Source organism: Malus domestica, chromosome 09, assembly GCF_042453785.1.
Source record: "Malus domestica chromosome 09, GDT2T_hap1".
Lineage (NCBI taxonomy): Eukaryota > Viridiplantae > Streptophyta > Magnoliopsida > Rosales > Rosaceae > Malus > Malus domestica.
The window spans coordinates 27,297,750-27,322,284 of record NC_091669.1 but is presented as its reverse complement, the minus strand read 5'-3'; the positions used below and the strand labels follow the sequence as shown (position 1 = coordinate 27,322,284).

General features: G+C 38.7%; 1 pseudogene; it reads right to left on the bottom strand.

Moving 5' to 3' along the window:
• Positions 1 to 278: 278 nt before the first annotated feature.
• LOC114827149 (shikimate O-hydroxycinnamoyltransferase-like) lies at positions 279 to 8,623 on the bottom strand (annotated as a pseudogene).
• Between the last annotated feature and the right edge of the window lie 15,912 nt (positions 8,624 to 24,535).

Sequence of the window (24,535 nt, the reverse complement as noted above, 5' to 3'; positions counted from 1 at the left end):
GGTGGACAAACTCAGAGACCAATTCTATTGATTTCAAATCTCAGGGACCAAAATGAGGACCAAAGTGAGGAGTTATCCAAAATTTGGATTTCAACTTTTCATGAGACTTATATATGAGTTTTAAGTCTATGGTGTATTAAAGAACCTTAACCTCATATTTAGAATAATATTTTTCTTAGGTTTCACGTAAAAATGTGGGAAAAGATAAACATTGAGAATGACAACAAGCTACAGCCAGTGGTGTGGAGCAGAAGTCCACATGCACAATCAACACAGCATAGAAAACTGTCGCTTTTTTATTTAATTAAAGGGGAAGAAAAGGGGATTTAAGCCTTGAACATGCAGCTTAAGGATGACCTTAGGCCGCCAGCAGTGCATGGCGGGAATTCAATCTTTAGCGTTTCATTTGCTTCATATGTCATACAACATCTTGGACAACGAATTCATGTGCTCAGATTGCAGGGAAATAACCAGCGACAAACTCTGATCATTTCTTGCACTTGGTAGTATGAAAAAAATTCCGTCAACTGGCATTGCACAAGGTCCCATGTAAATTGGTACCAAAATCAGCATCGTGAATCGGCAGCATAATCCAACTGTTTATCCAAAGAATCGGGCACCGCATAGACGAAACTCCAGTGTCAAGTTCGCAAAGACGAGGATGATTAAGCTCAAGGTAGATGAGAAATGATCTTAGATAATAGTTGTCCGCGCGCGCCAAAGCATCATGAATACGGCTTGCAGCAGACGAGGATGATTAAGCTCAAGGTAGATGAGAAATGATCTTAGATAATAGTTGTCCGCGCGCGCCAAAGCATCATGAATACGGCTTGCAGCATACCATGTCGGTTTGGATTGGAGATACGCTGCTGCAGCAGTTGGTGTGGTTCTGAAAACAGCATCGCCAAAGTAAGGAGGTGGGACCGGGGGTTGCAATCTAGGCCTTCCAATTTCCATCAGTTGCAATAAGAAGTTTGGTATCTTTGTTAGTGTAATTTGATTTGTTTGAGTTATTCGATATGAAGATAGAAAGAAGATTTAGAGATGCAGGGGAATGAATGTTCTCTCTTTTCTCTGTAGAAGTTGCAGAGATGGATATATTTTTCTTAAAGAAGGAAAATGAGCACACACACGTGCATTACAAGACATGTTTTTTTTTGCCTTAGTTGGATCCACATACTCACATTTGATCTCAGCCACACATCTAACTAAATCATAGGATCACTACACTTAGCTATTTTAACCTTACAACTTTTAATCTCACACTTGGCAGATATGCTCAAGTGAATTCACAAAGTAAACTCATCTTATTTCACTAATACTAATCAACTATAAACTTATAATTCAACACTCCCCTTTAAGTCTTGAGCTAATTTCACTTCGAGCATACTCCTGAGATAGTTGAAACGATCCTTGGCCAAAGGTTTTGTGAAGATATCTGCTAGCTGCTCTTCAGTGGGACAATATACCAGGTCAATGATTCCTTCTTACAGTGCATCCTTAATAAAGTGGTACCTTCTGTTTATATGTTTAGTCTTCTGGTGAAACACAGAATTTTTGGTGATTGCAATTGCCGAAGTGTTATCACACTGTAAAGAAGTTTCTTCAGTTTGAAGCTCTCCAAAATCTTCCAATACAAACCTGAGCCAGATTGCTTGTGCAGTGGCATCAGATGCACTTATGTACTCTGCTTCTGCAATAGATAATGCCACGCAATTTTGCTTAACTGAAGCCCAAGAAAAAACGCCACTTCCAAAAGAAAATGCATATCCAGATGTACTTTTGCTTTCATCTAGTGATCCACCCCAGTCACTGTCACAATAGCCAATAACAATAGCCAATCAATATTGCCTTCTTGCCTTTTGTGTATTCCAAACCATAGTCAAGAGTCCCTTTAATGTATCTGAGCACACGTTTGGCAGTTCCAAAATGCTTGCTAGTAGGACAATGCATAAATCTAGCAAGTAGACTAGATGCATACATCTAGCAAGTAGACTAGATGCATACATTATGTCCGGCCTAGTAGTTGTGAGATATAGAAGACTCCCCACAATGCTTATGTATAGTTCTTCACTTACTGCTCCACTTCCATCATCTTTGGTTAACTTCTCAGTTGCCACAAGTGGTATGATCACAGATTTGCACTCATTTAGACCGAACTTGTTTAGTAAAGAACTTGCATATTTCTTCTGGTGAATGAAAATGCTAAAATTGGTCTGAATTATCCCCATTCCAAGAAAATGATGGAGAAGACCCAAATTTGTCATTTCATATTTTCTTTTCATGTCTTCTTTGAATTCTTCAAGCATCTGTCTATTACTACCAGTATAGACTATGTCATCCACGTAGATAGAAACAATCAGAATGTCTTGCCCCCTTGCTTTAGTGTACAGTGTTGGTTCACTCAAACTTTTCTCAAAACCACACTGAGAGACGTATGTATCAATTTCTCCATACCAGGCCCTTGGAGCCTGTTTTAACCCGTACAGAGCTTTATGCAGTTTGTAGACTTTATTTTCCTTTCCCTTGACTATATATCCTTCGGGTTGATCTGCATAAACTTCTTCTTCCAATACACCATTCAGAAAAGCTGATTTTACATCAAGCTGATATAATTTCCAGCTCTTATGTACTGTCAAGGCTACAAGAGTCCTGATAGTATCCAATCTCACCACCGGAGCATACGTTTCACTGTAGTCTAGTCCTGGCTTTTGAGCATAACCCTTTGCAACCAGTCTAGCTTTGTTTTTTAAAGCTAATCCATCAAGATTCAACTTGGTTTTATAGACCCATTTAACTCCAATAACAGGCTTTTCGGTTGGTCTATCCACAAGCTTCCAGGTGCCATTCTTCTCAATCATAGCTAATTCATCTTCCATTGCCTTTAACCATCATTCATCTTGAGCTACATCTGCATATCTTTCTGGTTCCAGAATGCATGAGTTGCATTGGGCAAGAACATCATTCAAATTTCTCCATTTCAGAGGTGAGTGATCATAAGTCTCTGAAATCTTTGCAGATTCAGGGGTACAGATTTCTTGTTCTTCTGTATAAGAGGGAGAACTAGAACTAAGGAAGCTTTCTTCAGTTTCACTCAACTCATATGAATTCACACCAACTACATTTTCAGGTTGATCCTGAATGTAGGTTGCAGCAACTGAATTTTGTGAATTTTCTTTCCAATTCCAAGTCATAGATTCATCAAAAACTACATCTCTTGACAAGATTAGATTCTTAGTGCATGGATCAAATATTCTGTATCCTTTCTCACATGTAGCATATCCCACAAACACACCTTTGACACTCTTAGCATCTAGCTTCTGTCTTGTCTCAGTAGGCACATGTACATAGCACAGGGAACCAAAAATCTTGAGATATGCTATACCTGGTTTTCTACCACTATAGGCTTCAAAAGGAGTTGTATTTCCAAGTGCCTTTGTAGGACACCTATTTAGAATATACACAGCTGTGTGTGCAACTTCGACCCAAAGAAAGTATGGCATATCTCTATCATGAAGCATAGCTTTTGCCATTTCAACCGCAGTTCAGATTTTTCTTTCCACTACTCCATTCTGTTGAGGAGTAGCCATTGTAAGTTGTCTTTGAATGCCTTCAGTATCACAGAACTTAGTGAACACAGATGATAAGAATTCTCCACCTCTATTGCTCCTTAGGCATTTAAGTTTGAAACCACTCTGCAACTCCACCATTGACTTAAACTTTTTGAAGTAATTGAATGCATCAGATTTGTGTCTGAGGAAATACACCCAAATCATCCTTCATCAATGAATAGCATGAAATACTTGTTTTCAGCCAAGGATGCATTCTGCATAGGACCACACAGATCAACATGAATAAGTTCCAGAGGACAGTTTGCTCTCCAGGCTTGTTCTTTTGGAAACTAGTCTCTATGTTGTTTTCCAAATTGACATCCTTGACATACATCTTTGATTGCTTCTAGATATGGAAGACCATGTACCATATTCTTCTCATTGAGTTGCTGAAGCCCCCTGAAGTTCAAGTGACCTAGTCTTCTGTACCAAATCTGAGTAGAGTGCTCTATGCTAGCCTTTAGAACCAACTGATTATTTTGCAACAAAGAAAGAGGGTAGCATCTATTTTCCTTCTTCTTAACCTTGATGACAAAATTGTCAAGTGAAAGTCCATCAAATATACTACACAAGCCTCCTCCAAACACTAGATAATATCCATGTTCATCCATTTGTCCAACACTCAGTAAGTTCTCTTTTAACCCTGGCAGATGCATGACTTCTTTGATATACTTTTTACCTCTATTAGTGTTTATCTGCAATGAACCCATTCTAGCAACATTCACTAACACACCAGTAGGCATTTGCACTTTTCCAGCAACATTTATTTTTATGTCAACAAGAAGATCAGCATTCCCTGTCATGTGGTTACTACAACCACTGTCAACATACCAATTTACATTGACATTTGTCTCTGAGATTGCACTATTAGCATAGAAAAAATTCCATGTCACTTCCACCTGATTTGCAGAGTTTGCCTTTTGCACATTCTTCCTTACAATGCATTCTCTAGCCCAATGACCAAACTTATCGCATGTATAACATTTGGGCTTCTCCTTATATCTACATTCTCCAAATGGAACTTAGAACACACTCTACACTGTGGTTTGATACTCTCTTGACCTAATGACTATGACTGATATGAATTTGATGCAGGACTATTGAAAGGTTTCTGTTGGAATCTAGGTTTTGATCCCATTTCTTTCCCTTAGAGTTCCAATTCTTCTGGAATTTTGATGAACCAGATTGAACTCCACTTCTATTTTGCCCTTTGGGACTCACTAAGAATGATGCAAATGCCTTCTCAGTGGTATCAACATTATGCAAATCAAACCGTTGTTCTTGACTCTTCAAGATTGCAACAACTTCCTGCAATTCTACAGTCTCTAGGCACTTTGTATTTTCTATGACTGATAGGAGCATATTTATGCGACTTAGTTAACATGTTTTCTTGCATTTACTTAGTTAGTTATTGCTTATAAGAGTGTTTTAAGCTATTTTCGTGTATTTGTAGGTCCTAATAACAAAGTTGGAAAGAAAGTGCATTTTGGTGCATTTTGGAGCAATTTTGGGCCAAAATGGATTGCATGCATATGGAGCAAGTGGGATGGGCGTTTTTGGTGTTTTAAAAAGGATTTCAACACATGCAAAAATCTGGATAATGAAGTTGAAGTGTGGAAGTGTGCAGATACATACACTTAAGGAACAATTTGAAAGGAAAAGAAGTGAAAGATGCCATTTGTTGGATTGCTTTACAAGTTGTATTCACATTTTCAGCAACTACAAACATAATTGCAAGCTGAAATGATGCATAGCATGTGTGTAGAGGTGTAAAGTGGCCGAAAGTTGATGTTTGCAAGATGAAATGATGCACAAGATGTGTGTGAAAGTTGTCTAACAGCTAGTACATGTGGAAAAGGGATGGAATACAAGGCAAATGCATAAGAAATTGAAAAATGAAGGCACATGGACAGCTACAAAGGAGTTGAATTAGCAAGAGAGGAATGATTGCCTTTTGTTAAAGGCAAGACACAATGATAAAAGAGCATGTAAACTAGCTGTTTTTGCATCATTTTGGTCTTTGTTTGTATTGTTTATTGAAGCCATTCTTTGCTTTGGAGCTTTTATAAATAGGGAGTGAAGGGAAGAACACTATACTACATCAAAAAAACACAATCAACCACACCACCCATTCTCCATCCATTCTTTTAGCCAAACCCATCTACACATTCATACACTACATCAAAAACACAATCAGCCACACCACCCATTCTCCATCCATTCTTTTAGCCAAACCCATCTACACATTCATACACTACATCACAAACACATTTTCAGCCATCTTTCTCTCTTTTGCCACACCCCCCATCCATCCTCAACACCACTATACCATCTCCCATCCATTCCTCCATACAAATACCATCCAAACCTGTCCCCAAAACCTTGTGCCGCAGCAAAGAGGAAGGAGGAGAAGCCTTGGACGTGCATGCCATTCAAGTTAGGATTGCTGAAACGCTTTAGGTGTTTTCTTTCTTTTGTTTTCAATGTTTAAATTCAATACTCTTTGTTTTGTAAGTATAAGGAACTAAACCCCCCTTTGGCTAGGGGGAATTTGAAACCATGTTTATGCCTGCAATATGATTTGATTACTTCGAATTGTGTTTCATAAGTTGTGAATTCAATTTACTTATCTATATGAATTAAAACTGATTTATGTGTGTTGGTTGAGAGTGCACGCTTAATTTTCATGCATAAATCTAATGCTAGGATATAAGGGAGTTTCACCTAATCGTTATGAACTTATATTCACAAGTAGTAAAGGTTGTTAATCACAATCGCGTTAAGTAAATTCTTGGCATAAGTTTCATGCAATTCATAGTAACAAGTGCCTCGTCAATGCTTATGATTTTCATAGAATTTAATGATTCTTGCTTGTATCTCTATTATGCAATTCATGTAGGGAACTTGTGGGGAATACTTTGGGTTGTCGTATGCAATCATCCAATTCAATAACTTTAGGAAAATCTGAGGGTTAATTAGTGCAATTCACGGTTAATCTGGGGCGTTGAGTATTCATAGTTTATCGAAAAACAATTGGAGATCGTTTTGTATGCAAGTGTGACATGTGTGGAGAAGAACCTCCTAGCTAGCCTTCCATCCATAAATTTCATTCAAATTCGTTCTACAATCTGTTTTAATTACAAAGTTTTGTCTTGTTTTCAATTTCGTCAAAACCAAATCCTCCTTTATTTTAATGTGTTAGATTAGTTAAAAATCCATTTAGTTTGTGTTTTTAAGTGTTTTGATTCAAGTTGTAACCCAATTTCGTCCAAATTTGTGTTTGTGTTCAAAACTGCCCAGAAAGTGTTTTTAAGGCAGTTTTGAGTGTTTGTTTGCTGTTTTGAGTCTTTTGGTTTGTTTCAGTGTTTCAAACTTTAGTTTTACATTCTTTGAGTCTAGTTTAGTGTTTTAAACTTTGTTTTTACGTTTCTAAGTCAGTTTTCAAGTGTTTAGCAATCCCTCCTAATCCCCGGTCCAGAACATCCCTACTTACATACTTTACTACATTTGATAAAAAGAGGGTTTAATTTGTGTGCTTATATATTTCGCATCAATGACCAAACAAATCGAATCATAAGGTTTACTTAGACTAATCAGAACTTTCTGCACAAGTCTCTCATTAGACAGAGATTCACCAAATGTTCTCATTTGATTAATTAAATCATTCAGCCTTGTGAGATAACTAGATAAGGATTCATCATCTCGCATTCTAGCATACTCAAATTCTCTTCTAAGATTTTGAATTTTTACAGATCTGATCTGATCACCACCATGGTATTCACCATATAGTAGATCCCATGCCATCTTAGCTGAGTCGGCGTTGGCAATCTGAGGAAAGATCTAATCAGAAACAGCATTTTGTATAATACCCAGAGCCTTTGCATCCTTCATGAGCACAACAACCATTTCTTCATCATCGTCGTCTTTCGATGACCCTTCAGCTTCCTTCTTCTTCTTCTTTGAATCGGGTGTTGGCAATCCCTTTTGTACCAGATTCCATAACCCAATAGATTTGAAAATTGTTACCATTTTAATTCTCCAGAACTCGTAGTTCTCGCCGGAGAATATTGGAGTTCTCACCTCCGAGCCTCCAAATCCAGACATCTTGCAAACCTTTCGTAAGCTTCGATTGAACTCAATAACCTCACAGATTTACACCCAGATTTTTAAATGACGCAACCTGGCTCTGAGGCCATGTTAGTGTAATTTGATTTGTTTGAGTTATTTGATATGAAGATCGAAAGAAGATTGAGAGATGCAGGGGAATGAATGTTCTCTCTTTTCTTTGTAGAAGTTGCAGAGATGGATATATTTTTCTTAAAGAAGGAAAATGAGCGCACACACATGCATTACAAGACATGTTTTTTTTTTGCCTTAGCTAGATCCACATACTCACATTTGATCTCAGCCACACATCTAACTAAATCATAGGATCACTACACTTAGCTATTTTAACCTTACAACTTTTAATCTCACACTTGGTAGATATGCTCAAGTGAATTCACAAAGTAAACTCATCTTATTTCACTAATACTAATCAGCTATAGACTTATAATTCAACAATCTTGGCCATCGTGAAGTTGACGCGCCTTGCATGCATATCTCCAAATATGATCTGCCAACATCTCAAATATGCTATACTTGACTGTATTCCCACCATCTGCAGTAGACTTGGCCTTCAAAATGTTGAGCTGCTCCCCCGTAAATTTGAAAATGGAGGTCGTAGTATCAGTTATGCTTTGCGGATGGGGGTTTTCATTTGGGGTGAAGGTTGATATTCGAGGTGGGTGAATGCAAGCTGAGGTGGGTCTCGGGCACGAAATAATTATTTGTCTTTGAATGGTTGAATTGTAAGAGCCGGACGACGAGCCATATCACAACCATGTATTTATAAGGAAGAGACCAGAAACTCCATCTGCTATGAGGTGGTCCATGCCAACACCAAGCGACACTCTGCTGCATTTGAAGTATGTGACCTGAATGCATATCAAGAGACTCAATTTCAGAACCATATGGTTGCAGAAGATATTAGGTCAAACACAAATTCCTAGTGTTAATCAGTCGCACATTAAGAATTTCAACTTCGGGTGATCCTAGTATAAAAGAATCGATTTTCTAGACGGAAATACCGTGCACAATTGTTTTCTCTATTTTTTACGAGAAACATTTCGTCAAAAACTTTGCCAGTATGTAGACGGCCTTGTTTTGTTTTTAAGAGATTAAAAACCTTGCTAAAATATTTAACGTCAATTTTTCTTAACAACTCGTAAATTGAAAAGGTTTTTCTTAAGAATATTAAATTATATGGTGAAGAGATACTAGTAATCTAAGAGGTTAAAAAATGAATAATGCTAGGAGATTAAATTTGTAAACAAAATTTTGTAAACTAAATGAAATGGAAGTTGATGATTAGATTATTACTTAACTGTTAATAAACATGCTCATTTCTTATTAGCGACACATCATTTAATTTGTAAATTTTGTCGATAAGTTTAATCTCTCTAGTATTATATTTAATATGCAATATTTTGCAGGGGACAGAAATAGAGCCAAAAGGCAAAGTGGGGATAGAAAACAATGTTTTGAGAGAAAATGATGGGTCCAACTATAATAAAAAAAGGGATGGAAGAAGGGCAAGGATTGTCTGCCCTCCCACTTCCAGTGCCCTCCTGTTTGTGTGGTCACGGTTAAACCACGTCAACATTTTATATTACTATTCATTTTTGTCTTATTGTCTCTATAAAAAACAATATAAAATGTTGACGTGGCTTAACCGTGACCACACAAAACAGGAGGGCACGAGAGGGCACCGGAAGTGGGAGGGCAGACAATCCTTGTCCATGGAAGAAGGAAAGGGCAAAATAGTGAGAGATTTTTCAGTGTGACTGGTACACGGGGTAGTATATCATGTGTCACTGTACAAATAGTGAGATATGTGTGCTAAAAAGTTAATAACTTAAAAAATAAAATTTCCCACCATTCCTATTAAAACACGTGGTGTACCACTTGTGTTCCCGTTACAACTAAAAATTTCTCCAAAATAGCTACGTTTTAGCAAAAGACAAAAGTAGGGTATACAATCCACCTTCTTCATTTTGGCTTTTTGCAACTACAAAATCGAACTTCGACGGATTAAACCTAGCCAACGGTGGCTCTTATACCTACTAGGATACTAACTATTATCTTTCACAATGATATTTATCCCATCCAGTACTTCATAAAGCTTATTATATAGTTTAAGGTGGTCCTCCAAGGTACTTCACAAGCGTTTTTCCTGAACTCCGGAGGGTCCTGAGACCACTCTGGTCCCTATATAGATCTGCCCTTGGTATTAATTACGTGTGTAGAATTGCAATCTTATGCTAGTTTTCCATTACAAAATGTGAATAAATATATGGACAATACTTGCATCCAATATCAAACCCTTCTGAATAATAGATCTTTATTGTACAAATTTCATAATTAGAACAGTTCCATTTCATAATCTTCACTTAATGATCATTCCTACGAAAAATTATTAGAATAGGAGATCATTTAGTAATCCAAATATATGGAACAAATTGACGATTTAATTACCATGTAACATATTCATGATGAACCGTTGGTTTATTTGATACATTCCGCTGTAGACTAAACAGAGCAGTGATGCTACCATCACCATGTTCCGATTTGTGGGTGAAGTCATGTTTGTTCCGTAAGATACGAAAACCTAATCCAGCAAGGAATCAACAGGTTTTTTATAATCTTGGAGTCCTTATAATCGAAGGATTGGCATGCGCTGCAAGTAATCACACTTATAAGAAGATGCAGTATCTACTTCCTAGATATCCTTTGGGATTCTCCCGATTTAATGACGATTCTACTATTCTAAATGGTCATCTCCTTAATTGGTATAAATACTCTTATAGGAGTTCACATGTGGTAACGCAATCACAGCACACTGATTCTTTTGCCCATTTCGTGAGTCTTAATATCATTTACTAACTTGACCGTCGAGAGAGTCTTTGACTGGTACACACACCTCTCCCTCCCTCATCCCCCCCAACGTCTAACCAGATGTTTGACAATGGCCTGCACAACACAGGACCTTGCCCACAACACCACACATGTTGAGGACAACCCTGCCCTTGACACCACCACTACTCTAGGGGCAAGTAATCAAACCCTTGATGTTGCAAAACACCCAAGAGAGTGGCCAGGCTCCATCTGTAAGGCCCTTTTCTACCATGGAACAGGTATTTCGTTTCATGATTTCAAGTTCATGCCAAACTGCTAATTATATGTTTAAACATGCAATAAAGCATGAACCTGATTATAATATTTTCCTCTTTCTTAAGTGATTTTTTTATGTTTCTTATATATTGTTTTATTTTTTGCAAATTTGCGTAACCTTCATGATACAAAAAATCACCATGATGCACCCCTTTAATATAATTTTATCCATATTAAATCGAAAACAGTTATTTATGATTTTCTATGGTAAACATGTGTATATCATATGGAGAATATAAATGATGCCTCAATCTCCATTGCCACAAAATCCCAGCAACTTTGTTGTTAGTAGGCTTCCAGAAGTAAGCCCAACCTGACACTCAAAAGTGTGTCCCTGACTCCCTATGCATTCCAGTTGAATACAAAACTTGCACTATCTCTGAAACCCTCAAAAACCCTAGCACCATTAATTTTCACTTTTGTCCCTGAGGATTGGTTAACAAGGTGAGCAAAGCTCCCAATCTTTTCACTACAAAAAATATGGGCAGTGTGCACTATAAGTTATTTGTGTCCTATGAGGTCAAAGGGCACCAACATATGTGCCCATAGAGCAATAGCAACAATGCAACAACTAAACTATCATATGTGCGCTCTATAGGCGTGCCCTTTGATTAGAGAGCACGATATTGCTATTTGTGCTCAAAGAGTTGAGCACATATAAGGGTTTTTTTGCCCCAGTTCTGACACCTGTGTCAGATGACATTTCAAATTCATATTAGCACAATTTTTGTAATTGCGCCCTATCGGTTAAATATTAAAAAAATAATAATAACAAAAAGAAAAAAAATAACAAAATTGAAACACCCTAAAACTTGAAACAAACTTTTGGAAACACTAGATCGCAATAGGAAAATATTGCTCATAGTTTATGAATACTAAAAATTTAGAATATGGAATAGGAAAATATTGTTGACAAGTTTATGTCGTTGCTTCCAACTTTGAAAAAAAAAATCAGGTACTTTTCCAGTTAAGTTGTTACTGTTAATCCTGCATAAATACAATTAAGGAATACAATAAATCGAAGATTTCTAACAGATTTACAGTAAGAAAGAAAAAGGGTGCAAACACTTACAATTTTATTAACTCAGTCAAACTAGTGAGAGCCCCAGGCAATTCTCCCATGTGATTGTTTGCATTCAAAATGCTGCAGATACCAATGCTAATTTATCAACTAATACTTGCTTATTCAAGTTGTTAATGCACAAAATCAATGAGGACTTCGGTACAATAGAAAGTGTTAAGTTTGTGACCTTCGCTAGATTGCTCTGGTCACTAGTATGGATAAGTATGTAAATGGATAGAGACAGGAAAGCAAACACAAGATGTACGTGGTTCACCCAGATTGGCTACGTCCATGGAGTAGAGGAGTTCTCATTAATTGTGAAGGGTTTACACAAGTACCTAGGTTTAAGCTCTCCTTTAGTGAGTACTAGTGAATGATTTAGTACAAATGACATTAGGAAATATTGTGAGAGAATGATCTCTATTTATAGAAAATAGTTTCTAGTTTCATTCTGACATTGACACGTGTCGTGTTGTGATTGGCTATTGATGTTGACACGTGTCGTGCTATGATTGGCTTCTGATGTCGACACATGTGATTGGCTTCCTGGTTAGAGGGAAACTCTTCTGGGTCTTTGATGGTATAACGTTGACCGGTGCTTAGTAGTTTCAGGGTTGGTCAAGTATGGTACAAACAGTGCTCCCCTAAGTTCCTGAGTGAGGGAAGCTCCTCGGTTGGGGACTTGGAAGATCCAAGTCATTGAGTAATCGCGAAACTTCTAAGTATTGAAGTGTGATATCATTTTCACTTGCCTTATCTGTCTCATATGTAGATGTGGCATCTTCTCTGGAAGTACTTTTCCTCCATCCAGGGGTGGTATCTTTAATCGATGAAGATGCACAAGGTAATGTATCAATTTCACTTGAAGCTTACTTGTAGTTTCGAGCTTGGTCAAGTGCGATACAAACCCTATAGTAGGAGTCCCCCAAGTCGCCAAGCTAGGAGATTTACCAAAGGAGGTAATAGACAAGGTAAGCAATCAGACTTCCAAGCAAGCAACCTGGATTGGAGGTTCGACTTCAGCTTCTGGTTGATTGTTTTCCTTTTTCTTGTGTTGTAAATAGCAACAAGGATAAGGAGAAGCAAATGGAGACGAGATGATATGAGATACTTTTGCTTTTGAAGAAGTAACTTTCCACATGCTTATTCTTGAACTGGGTTGAAGGGTTTTCTGGTTTCCTCCAGAGTATCAGGTCGACTCAAGAATTTGAAGGTCAAAACAAGTCCATCAAATCTAGAGTACGTTCGACCCTGATGATATGGGATACTTTTGCTGTTGACAAAGTAGTGGATGTATTAGCACGTGTTCTGTTACGCTTGTCTCCACATGCTTCCTTGTATCCTTCTCACTTGCCTTATCTGTTCCTCAGGCAGATGTGGTATCTTCTCTGGAAGCATAAGATGTTGAAGATGAGTACTCGAGAGCAATGTCAGGTAAGTAATGAGGTAAGGGGTTCCAAGCAGTCAGTTCCTGATTGGAAGTTTGATTCCAAGTGATGATTGATTGCTCACTTTCTCCTTGTCTTGTAGGTAAGAACAAGGCCAAACGAAAAGACAGGGAAAAAGCATGATATGGGATACTCTTGCTTTTAACCCTAATGGTATGAGATACTCTTGCTCTAGTGTGGCTTGTTTGCAGAGGTATTATCGGGAAGAAAAGAAGCTGAGTATTTCGAGAGACTCTGTTGAGAGTGCCCTCTCGGATGTGAAGAAAAGTTGAGCATTTTTTTTATTTATAGGTCTGCCTGGCTATGAAGGATGGAGGTCGACATATATAGAAGTCTCTCTAATAACAAGTAGTAGTGTTATTCCTTTACCCTTCTTGGTCATAGCAATGTAGTGGGAGTTGCAAGCTTCACGTGTTTTAACTTTGTCAGAGCACTTTGAAAAAGTGGTTTGTGGTATCTGGAAAGCTAAAGCTGATGTTGCGTGTGAAGATTGTAGACAAGCTTCATCCAAGGAAATCTGGCTCTCGAAGTTCGGAGAGGGGTGCTTCTTCAATTTTCGAACAAGCAATCCTGTCGGGGATCTGGTTCTCGAGATTCAGAGAACGGTGCCTCTTCGATTTTTGAGAAAAAAAATCCTGTTGTGAGTCTGACTCTTGAGATTCGGAGAGAATTGTCTCTTCGATTTTTGGGAAAGTAATCCTGTTGGGAGTCTGGCTCTCGACATTCAGAGGGCGGTGCCTCTTCGATTTTTGAGCATGTAATCCTATTAGGAGTCTGGCTCTCGAGATTCGGAGAGCGGTGCCTCTTCGATTTTTGAGAAAACAATCCTGTTGGGAGTCTGGCTCTTGAGATTCGGAGAGCAGTGTCTCTTCAATTTTTAAGAAAGTAATCCTGTTGGGAGTATGGCTCTCAAGATTCGGAGGGCGGTGCCTCTTCGAATTTTGAGCACGTAATCCTATTGGGAGTCTGGCTCTTGATATTCGGAGAGTTGTGCCTCTTCGATTTTTGAGCAAGCAATCTTGTTGGGAGTGTTTTCTCGAATGTGAGTAAAGGTTGGGCATTTTTGCCAGTCTGCCTTGCCATGGAGCACGGAGGTTGACACATATTGGGAATTTCTAGTTATCAAGCAGTGGTGTTGTTCCTTTACACTTGTGGGTAATAGTAGGGTGGCTGGACCTTCAAAATTTATGTGTCTAAACTTTGTTAGAGATCTTTGGCAAAGTTATTTGTGGTGCCCGATGAGCTGATATTGCGTGTGGAAAGTGGTGCCTTTTCGGAATTCGGAAAGTGGTGCCTCTTCGATTTTTGAACCAACGACCTTGTTGCCCTTTCTTTTATAAGGGCACCAATTGTGTGCAAGAAGTACATTCAGATAGTTATTGCTTGTAGGAATTTTCCCCTTACTTCAGAGATTTATTGCACCTTATTTCTCCTTCATTTTGACTTGAACTTTCGTGAAGAGGCAGCCATGGCTTCTCAAGACAACATATGGTGCCCATCCTTCTTATCCCTTACTGGTCCTCTTACCGTTGCGGACTCTGTGATGAAGAATGATATGACCGCTGCGGTGGTGGCCAAGAACCTTCTCACTCTCAAAGATAACAGACTACTTTCCAAACGGTCTGATGAGTTGGTTGTTAAGGATTCTCTGGCTCTTAGTGTTCAGTATGCAGGTTCTGTGTCTAATATGGCCCAACGCCTATTTGCTTGAACCCACCAAGTTGAATCATTGGCGGCTGAAGTGATAAGTCTCAAATAGAAGAGCAGAGGGCTTAAGCATGAGAATAAACAGTTGCACAGGCTTGCACATGACTATGCTATAAACATGAAGAGGAAGCTTGACCAGCTGCAGGAATCTGATGGTCAGATTTTACTTGATCATCAGAGGTTTGTGGGTTTGTTCCAAAGGCATTTATTGCCTTCGTCTTCTGAGGTTGTACCGCGTAATGAAGCTCCAAATGATCAACCTTCGATGCCTCATCCTTTTGGGGTTCTGCCCAGTACCGAGGCTCCGAATAATGACCCTCTGATGCCTCCTCTTTCTGGGGCTCTGCCGACTACTGAGACTTCTCCTGAGCAACCTTTGTGAAGGCTCCCTCTTGTTTGTTTATTTTGATTCATGTATATGTACATATTTGTAACTTATCAGAGATATCAATAAACAAGCTTTGCTTCATTTCAAAGTATTGTGTTAAATACACCAAGGCCTTATTCACTAAGTTCTTTGAATTTTTTCTTTTGTTGAAGCTTGTATGTTGAAGCTTTGTGAGTGAAGTATGTATGTTGAGGTAGTGCTCCCTTAATTTCCCTAGTAAGGAAAACTTCTCGGTTGGAGACTTGAAAAATCCAAGTCACTGAGTGGTCGTGAGACTTCCGAGTATCAAGGTGCAGTAGCATATAGTAGGAGTCCCCCAAGTCTCCGGTTGAGGGAGTTGACGAATGAGGCATTTCCTTTCTAAGTGGTAACCCAAAACTCCTCCTTCATATATATTTGTTATGAAAGTTGTTAGGCCCAAATAAGAGGAGGCCTAGGCATTTTTTTTTTTTGAAATTTGTTTTCGATTTTTTTTTTTTCGAATTTACAAATTTACGAATTTTCGAATTTTCGAATTTTTGAAGAAAAAAAAAATATATATATAAGCTTTGTAGGTGAAGCTTTGGTGTTGAAGCTTTGTAGGTGAAGCTTTGAGGTTGAAGCTTTGTTGGGTACCATGAATTGATTTTGCTTCACACTATCTTGATCAAGATAGTGTGAAGCTTTTGTAGGTGAAGCTTTTGTGTTGAAGCTTTTGTAGGTGAAGTTTTTGTGGGTGAAGTTTTTGTGGGTGAAGCTTTTGTAGTGGGTGAAGCTTTTGTTGGTGAAGCTTTCATAGGTGAAGTTTTTGTGGTGGGTGAAGCTTTTGTGGGTGAAGCTTTTATGGGTGAAGCTTTTATGGGTGAAGCTTTTGTTGGTGAAGCTTTTGTTGGTGAAGCTTTTATGGGTGAAGCTTTTGTGGTGGGTGAAGCTTTTGTGGGTGAAGCTTTTATGGGTAAAGCTTTTGTTGGTGAAACTTTTATGGGTGAAGCTTTTGTGGTGGGTGAAGCTTTTGTGGGTGAAGCTTTTATGGGTGAAGCTTTTGTTGGAGAAGCTTTTATGGGCGAAGCTTTTGTGGTGGGTGAAGCTTTTGTGGGTGAAGTTTTTATAGGTGAAGCTTTTGTAGGTGAATCTTTTGTGGTGGGTGAAGCTTTTGTGGGTTGCAGCTTTTGTTGGTGAAGCTTTTATGGGTGAAGCTATTGTGGGCGAAGCTTTTGTGTTGAAGCTTTATAGGTGAAGCTTTGGAGTTAAAGCTTTGTAGGTGAAGCTTTTGTGTTGAAGCTTTTGTAGGTGAAGCTTTGGAGTTGAAGCTTTGTAGGTGAAGCTTTGGAGTTGAAGCTTTTGTTGGATACCATGAATTGAATTTGTTTCACACTATCTTGATCAAGATAGTGTGAAGCTTTTGAGAATTTGTAATTGTCCTCCATTGATGAAGCTTTTGTTGGTGAAGCTTTTATGGTGAAGCTTTGTTGGGTACCATGAATTGATTTTGCTTCACACTATCTTGATCAAGATAGTGTGAAGCTTTTGAGAATTTGTAGTTGTCCTCCATTGATGAAACTTTGTTGAATTTCGCAAATATTTTTTTTTTTCGGGAAAACTAGAAATTTGTTGAATTTCCCAATTTCCCACTTTTTTTTTTTTTTTTTTTGGGAAACTAGAAATTTGAAAATGTGGGAGAGACAACATATACAAATTTTGCTTCCACACTGTTGAGTAAGAGATTATGATTCAAGCCACACCTTATAGTAGTCGAAGGCTTGGATGAACCACCATATAAATCGAAGTTGCTCCGAATAGTCTTGATCAAGAGTGTGTGAAGCTTTCTACAAGTTGTAGTTGCCCTTCATTGATGAAACTTTTGTTGGCACCATAAATTGGTTTTGCTTCACAATGTCTTGATCAAGAGTGTGTCAAGCTTTTAAGAATTGTGGTTGAAGTCCTTTGATGAAGCTCTTGTTGGCACCATAAATTGGTTTTGTTTCACACTGTCTTGATCAAGAGTGTGTGAAGCTTTTGAGAATTGTGGTTGCCCTCAATTGATGAAGCTCTTGTTGGCACCATAAATTGGTTTTGCTTCACACAGTCTTGATCAAGAGTGTGTGAAGCTTTTGAGAATTGTGGTTGAACTCCTTTGATGAAGCTTTTGTTGGCATCATAAATTGGTTTTGCTTCACACTATCTTGATAAAGAGTGTGTGAAGCTTTTGAGAATTGTGGTTGCCCTCCATTGATGAAGCTCTTGTTGGCACCATAAATTGGTTTTGATTCACACTGTCTTGATCAAGAGTGTGTGAAGCTTTTGAGAATTGTGGTTGAACTCCTTTGATGAAGCTCTTGTTGGCACCATAAATTGGTTTTGCTTCACACTGTCTTGATCAAGAGTGTGTGAAGCTTTTGAGAATCGTGGTTACCCTCCATTGATGAAGCTCTTGAAGCTTTTGAGAATTGTGGTTGCCCTCCATTGATGAAGCTCTTGTTGGCATCATAAATTGGTTTTGTTTCACACTGTCTTGATCAAGAGTGTGTGAAGCCTTTGAGAATTGTGGTTGAACTTCTTTGATGAAGCTCTTATTAGCACCATAAATTTGCTTTGTTTCACACTGTCTTGATCAAGAGTGTGTGAAGCTTTTAAGAATTGGGGTTGCCCTCCATTGATGAAGCTCTTGTTGACACCATAAATTGGTTTTGCTTCACATTGTCTTGATAAAAAATGTGTGAAGCTTTTGAGAATTGTAGTTGAACTCTTTTGATGAAGCTCTTGTTAGCACCATAAATTGGTTTTGTTTCACACTGTCTTGATCAAGAGTGTGTGAAGCTTTTGAGAATTGTGGTTGAACTCCATGGATAAAGCTCTTGTTGCCACCATAAATTGGTTTTGCTTCACATTGTCTTGATCAAGAGTGTGTGAAGTTTTTGAGAATTGTGGTTGTACTCCTTTGATGAAGCTCTTGTTGCCACCATAAATTGGTTTTGTTTCACATTATGTTGATCAAGAATGTGTGAAGCTTTTGAGAATTGTGGTTGCCCTCCATTGATGAAGCTCTTGTCGGCACCATAAATTGGTTTTGCTTCACATTGTCTTGAGCAAAAATGTGTTAAGCTTTTGAGAATTGTGGTTGAACTCCTTTGATGAAGCTCTTGTTGACACCATAAATTGGTTTTGCTTCACACTGTTTTAATCAAAAGTGTGTGAAGCTTTTGAGAATTGTGGTTGCCTTCCATTGATGAAGCTCTTGTTGGCACCATAAATTGGTTTTGCTTTACACTGTCTTGATCAAGAGTGTGTGAAGCTTTCTACTAGTTGTAGTGTTTGCATTGTTACAGAGGAGAAATGTTTGAAGCAGATGCAAGAGAGCTGAATAGCTTGATCTTCGTATGCCATGCACTAAAGTTGTTGTTGGCTTGCAACAAGACTTTGTTAGTGACTATAACTCTTGTTGGGCATAAGTGATCCCCTAGTTGAGTTGTCAAGCTTGAGGGTTTTGATTATTTGTGAATGTTAGGAGTTCACATGTACAAGTTGTACCACTCATCTTCTGATAGGTGGAAGGTGAGTTCCTTCATCACCTTTCATCAATTTTCATCACCTGGTTGGTGGTACGAAGGTGAGTTCCTTCATCACCTTTCATCACTTGGTTGGTGGTACGAAGGTGAGTTCCTTCATCACCTTTCATCAATTTTCATCACCTGCTTGGTGGCATGAGGATGAGTTCCTTCTTCACCTGGTTGGTGGCATGAATGGCATGTTGCCAAATGATATTAGAGTACGAGTTATACATTTCATCACCTGGTTGGTGGCATGAAGGAGAGTACGGGTTGTACATTTCATCACCTGGTTGGGTGCATGAGTGGCAAGTTGCCAAATGATATTAGAGTACAGGTTGTACATTTTATCACCTGGTTAGTGGCATGAAGGAGAGTACGAGTTGTACATTTCATCACCTGGTTGGTGGCATGAAGATGAGTTCCTTCTTCACCTGGTTGGTGGCATGAGTGGCAAGTTGCCAAATCATATTAGAGTACAGGTTGTACATTTCATCACCTGGTTGGTGGCATGAAGGAGAGTACGGGTTGTACATTTCATCACCTGGTTGGTGGCACGAGGATGAGTACCTTCTTCACCTGGTTGGTGGCATGAAGGAGAGTACGGGTTATACATTTCATCACCTGGTTGGTGGCATGAATGCCAAGTTGCCAAATGATATTAAAGTACGGGTTGTACATTTCATCACCTGGTTAGTGGCATGAAGATGAGTTCCTTCTTCACATTTCATCACTTGGTTTGTGAGAATAAGGGCAAGGTGTCGAGGCACATTATAGCAAGTGTCGAAGACACAAAGTATGTTGAACCCTTTCAAAGCACAGTTGGCTTATGTATGGATGTGTTGGAATGTATGATGTTTATGTATGAATGTGTTGGAATGTATAATGTTTATGTTGATTGATATGAGTGATGCTTATGAATGTTTTGCTATGCATGAAGGGATCCATGCTTTTGATATGTGAACCATGTTGGTTGTAACATTTAGTATCACATACTTTGTGTCAAAGTACGCATGTTGAAGCTCTGAGTTGGAGTATAAGGGTAAGTCAGCGTAGACCAAGTGTTCCAGTGATAGGAACGCAAAAGACTCAGAAGAAGTTGTTTGAATTCCCTCTTCTTTAAATACTTATCGAATGGCTTGTGTGACAAAAGATCTCAAGCGGTTGAGAGTCAAAACATTTGTAATGTGTATGCCTTCTTATAATAGCATTTCCTTCAATACATAGTAATCCACTTTGAAAGAGTGAGACTTGGCCCCATAGTCATAATAGTCGACGATACGTTCACCCCTGGTTGTCTTGATACGAACTTTTATCCCTCTTATTGTAATGGACTTGCTGAGAGTAAAAATCATTCCTCTTACTCAGAGACAGATACGTTTGGTGACTTAGCGAGTAGCTAAATGAGGCAGGAAATGATGCAATAGGTGTCTGAATGGCCAATATCTCCTCACTTGGTAAAACTTGACTTCCACTTCCCATTTGTTAATAGGGGTTAACCATATGGGGGTTCCCTTGGTATATCCTTGCTTCGGTGGATGCGTGTTTGTAAGCCTGTGCCATCACCTCGGAGTAAGTCTTCCAAGTGTTGGCATTGATCATGTACTTCAAGAAACAATCACGTAGCCCTGCCGTGAAGGCCTTGAGGGCGGTCTTGTCATCTGCCTTAGTGCAGCGAGAATACTCATAACTGAAGCGACTGGCATACTCTCGTAGTGACTCGTCCGGCTTCTGGCGAATAGTTTACAAGTCATCTGCAGTGATTGGAAGATGTGTTGAGAGAGAAACAGTTTCCTCAATTCCTTAAATGAGTTTACTGTCTCAGGTGGAAGACGGCAATACCAGTTTAGAGCTCCGCCAGAGAGGGTGGAGGGGAAGAAAAGACATCGCTCTTCGTCGGTGTGCATCTGATATGCCATGGTGGACTCAAAGAGGTTAAGGTGTTCAATTGGGTCCTCTCTTCCAGTATAGAGTTGTAAACCAAGCTTTTGTTTTGTCTTCGCTTGAAGGGGGTGTCGATGATCCTTCTTGTGAGAGGGCCAGGCCTGGGTTGGTTCCAGTCATGTATCTCGGCCTGACGTTCGGCCTTCAACTTGTTTACTTCCTCAAGGAGTTGTAGGACAAGGGGGTCCTGAGTGGAGTCATGTACCACTGGAATTTTCTTTCTCAAATCTTCATCGCCTCTTGGAAGTAGGAAAGTTTGAACAAGGGCGTGTGGTTTTTTCTTGGACTTGCCGTACTGACTTATAGGGTGAGTCTGTCAAAATACCTCAAAGTTCCCCGTACCTGCATGTTCCTCTGGGACCTGTCATTCCTTCCCTAGATTGGCAACTGGCCTGGGTCATGGGAGGGGACCGAGTCTTTCAGAAACCCTTGGGTCATTGATCTTCAAGCATATATGGAAGGGATTCTCTCGACACTGCTTTAGGAAGTCTCGGCAGTCACGATAAACGGCTTTCGATCCTTCCAACCCTTCTGCAAGGAAGTGTCTTCCTCCACTTCTTCTACTTCGGGTCAAAGCATCTGGGTTGAAAGAAGTCTCATATTGATCAATGTTTTGATGATTAGCTCGCTCATCATCAGGGATACCCATGTCGAAGGGAGGTGACCCTTCGTGTTGGGGATCACCCAGATGATGGTTAATGTCCACAGGGGCAACGAGCTCGCGTGTTTGAGTACGCCTAGTTTCTTGGAGCGTCTCAAAGAGCTTCTCATATTGCTCCTGGAGGACCTCATTCTTCATTGCTATCTTGTTGTTCTGAGCTTCTAGCTCATCGACTTTAGCTTGAAGAGAAACCCTTTTTCCTTCTTTCTTTTGTTGCTTCGCACTAGGTGCAAGAGGGGTGTCATTCTATGTGTTGTGGCTTCCTTCGTTCCCCATGTTGGAGATGGATGCCTGGTCAAAAGAGAGTGTACGAATGGTGGAAACCAGCTTAGCAAAGCTAAAGAGAGTGGGAATAAGTGTCGTTCCCACAGACGGCGCCAAATGTTGAAGCACAAAATCAATGAAGACTTTGGTACAACAGAAAGTGTTAAGTTTGTGACCTTCGCTAGATTGCTCCGGTCACTAGTGTGGATAAGTATGTAAATAGATAGAGACAGGGAAGCAAACACAAGATGTACATGGTTCACCCAGATTGGCTACGTCCATGAAGTAGAGGAGTTCTCATTAATTATGAAGGGTTTAAACAAGTACATAAGTTCAAGCTCTCCTTTTGTGAGTACTAGTGAATGATTTAGTACAAATGACATTAGGAAATATTGTGAGAGAATGATCTCTATTTATAGAAGAGACTTTCTAGTTTCATTCTAACATTGACACGTGTCATGTTATGATTGGCTTCTGATGTTGACATGTGTCACGCTATGATTGGCTTCTGATGTCGACACGTGTCGCGCTATGATTGGCCTCCTGGTTGGAGGGAAACTCTTCTGGGTCCTTGACGGTATAATGTTGACCGGTGCTCAGTAGTTTTAGGATTGATCAAGTATGGTACAAACACAAGTTATATGAAAATTAAAAATTAAGTAAAAGCAAACAAAGGCTGAAAGAAAAACTAATGTGCTTACAAATTATTCAAGTTATATAAAAATTAAAAGTAAGTAAAAACAAACTGACGGTGAAAGAAAAAAGAATGTGCTTAAAGATTATTCAAGTTAACCAATTTCCCAAGCTCAGGGGGAATAGTTCCAGTAAACAAATTATTCTCTAAGATCTTGAAAACATATTATCCTTCTTTGTCGTTACAGTATGCTAATCAGAGCTGAGTACAAACTTAAATTGATGTTTACAAATAATATAAAGTCATAACGAGAGATCAAACCAGATAAAATAGATTAGTGGAGCCAGGAAATTGGTATGTAACCTTGAAGCTTATGCTATGCAGTACTCATGTTTGTATCCCAAACAAAAAGAAAAACAATGTACAAAGTGATATGGGAAAGATAGACTCATAGCCAAAGACTCAGAGTACATATTTGCATGGTTAAAATGAATAGAATATTTCAATTCAATTTTCTTAATGCATATATAAGAAGATTTGATATGATTTACGGGGTCACATTAGTATAAGCTACAAACTAGTAACCTTGAACATAAAGTCGACCAACCAATCACCAAGAAACCAAGGTGGTGGCCTGTATTAAGTAACAAAACACCCATCATATTCATATCCAAAATTGCACGCAGGGACAAGTATAAAAAAAGAAAATGTAAAAAAAAAAATATTCAAAATCCCTAATTTCAAAACCCTAATTCAGAAACTTATATTCAAAATCACTAATTGAATTCGAAATCTAACAATCTCCATGAACTTTGGTTGAGTTTACTGCATAAATTTCTTACCTTGTGCAGTGAAGAAGAGTGAGGACTGAGATCGAGAGCTCAATTCATGCGATTCAGGCGAGGTGGTGTGGCCAGTAGGTGAAGTCGCGATTCAGGGGACTGATCCATGAGTGAGGACTAAGGACTGGTGTGGGTGGATTCGTGATTTAGGTGACAAATTTGGGTGATGTCATTGATGTGGGAGGACTAAGGAAGGAGGAGAGCTCAATTTGGTTTCGGTGGGGGAGACGCGAGATTGAGAGTGAAGTGAGGTCAAGATAGAGATTATTTTAGGGTTAATTATACATGAACGGTCGAGATTTAATCTCAACCAATCCAACGATCCACATAAGTTCTCCATTTTAATTTAAAATTATAATATATATATATATATATTTGGGATTACTGGATTCCTCTACCATCTTTTGGTGTGGTTGTGTTAAGTCAAAGGGAACAAAGCGAGAGAGTGGAAGGGGAGAGAGAAAAATTGGGGTTAGGGGGGGAGAGAGAGTAAGGAATGAGTGGGTCATAAGTCTTTGAAATAATAATAAAGAATATATAATTGAGTCTTTTGACGACACCAATGATATATTTGAGTCTATTTTTTTTAAAAGTAGGTAATAAGAAAAAGGAAAGGAAGGCATGATTGGAGTATTTGAAAAACTCATTTAATGCTACTGCTCACCATTGTCTGGTGTGGGGTGCAATGGGCCTTGATCAATAAAAACTAATATTAAAATATGATTTTGTGACCAGACTGCTGAAGGAAGACTCGAACATTGTGTCTATAAAATCATTTGATTTAAATATATTAAATCCAAGAGCACAAAAATGTTTTTTGTGTTTTTATAAATTAATAAAAAAATTATGTTTACTAATATCTATAAATAGGGGCACAATATTTGGTGCTCAAATTTCAATAGGCACAATATACTTTACTGAAGACACAAACTAATGTGCCTTTTTGTTTAAGAAAGCACATTTGAGATATTTTTGTGCTCATTGACATTAAAAACGACAAATATATATATATATATATATATATGTGCTCAATGAAAGTGAAAATGGCATAAATCAATTGTGTTCGTAGACCACTTTTTTGTAGTGTTTCTCCATGGTTGTACTGCCATTTTCTCTACATTAATGAAAATCTCAATTGTAAGGAAATTTCGGTGTAATTTTTTATGCAGCGTCTAGT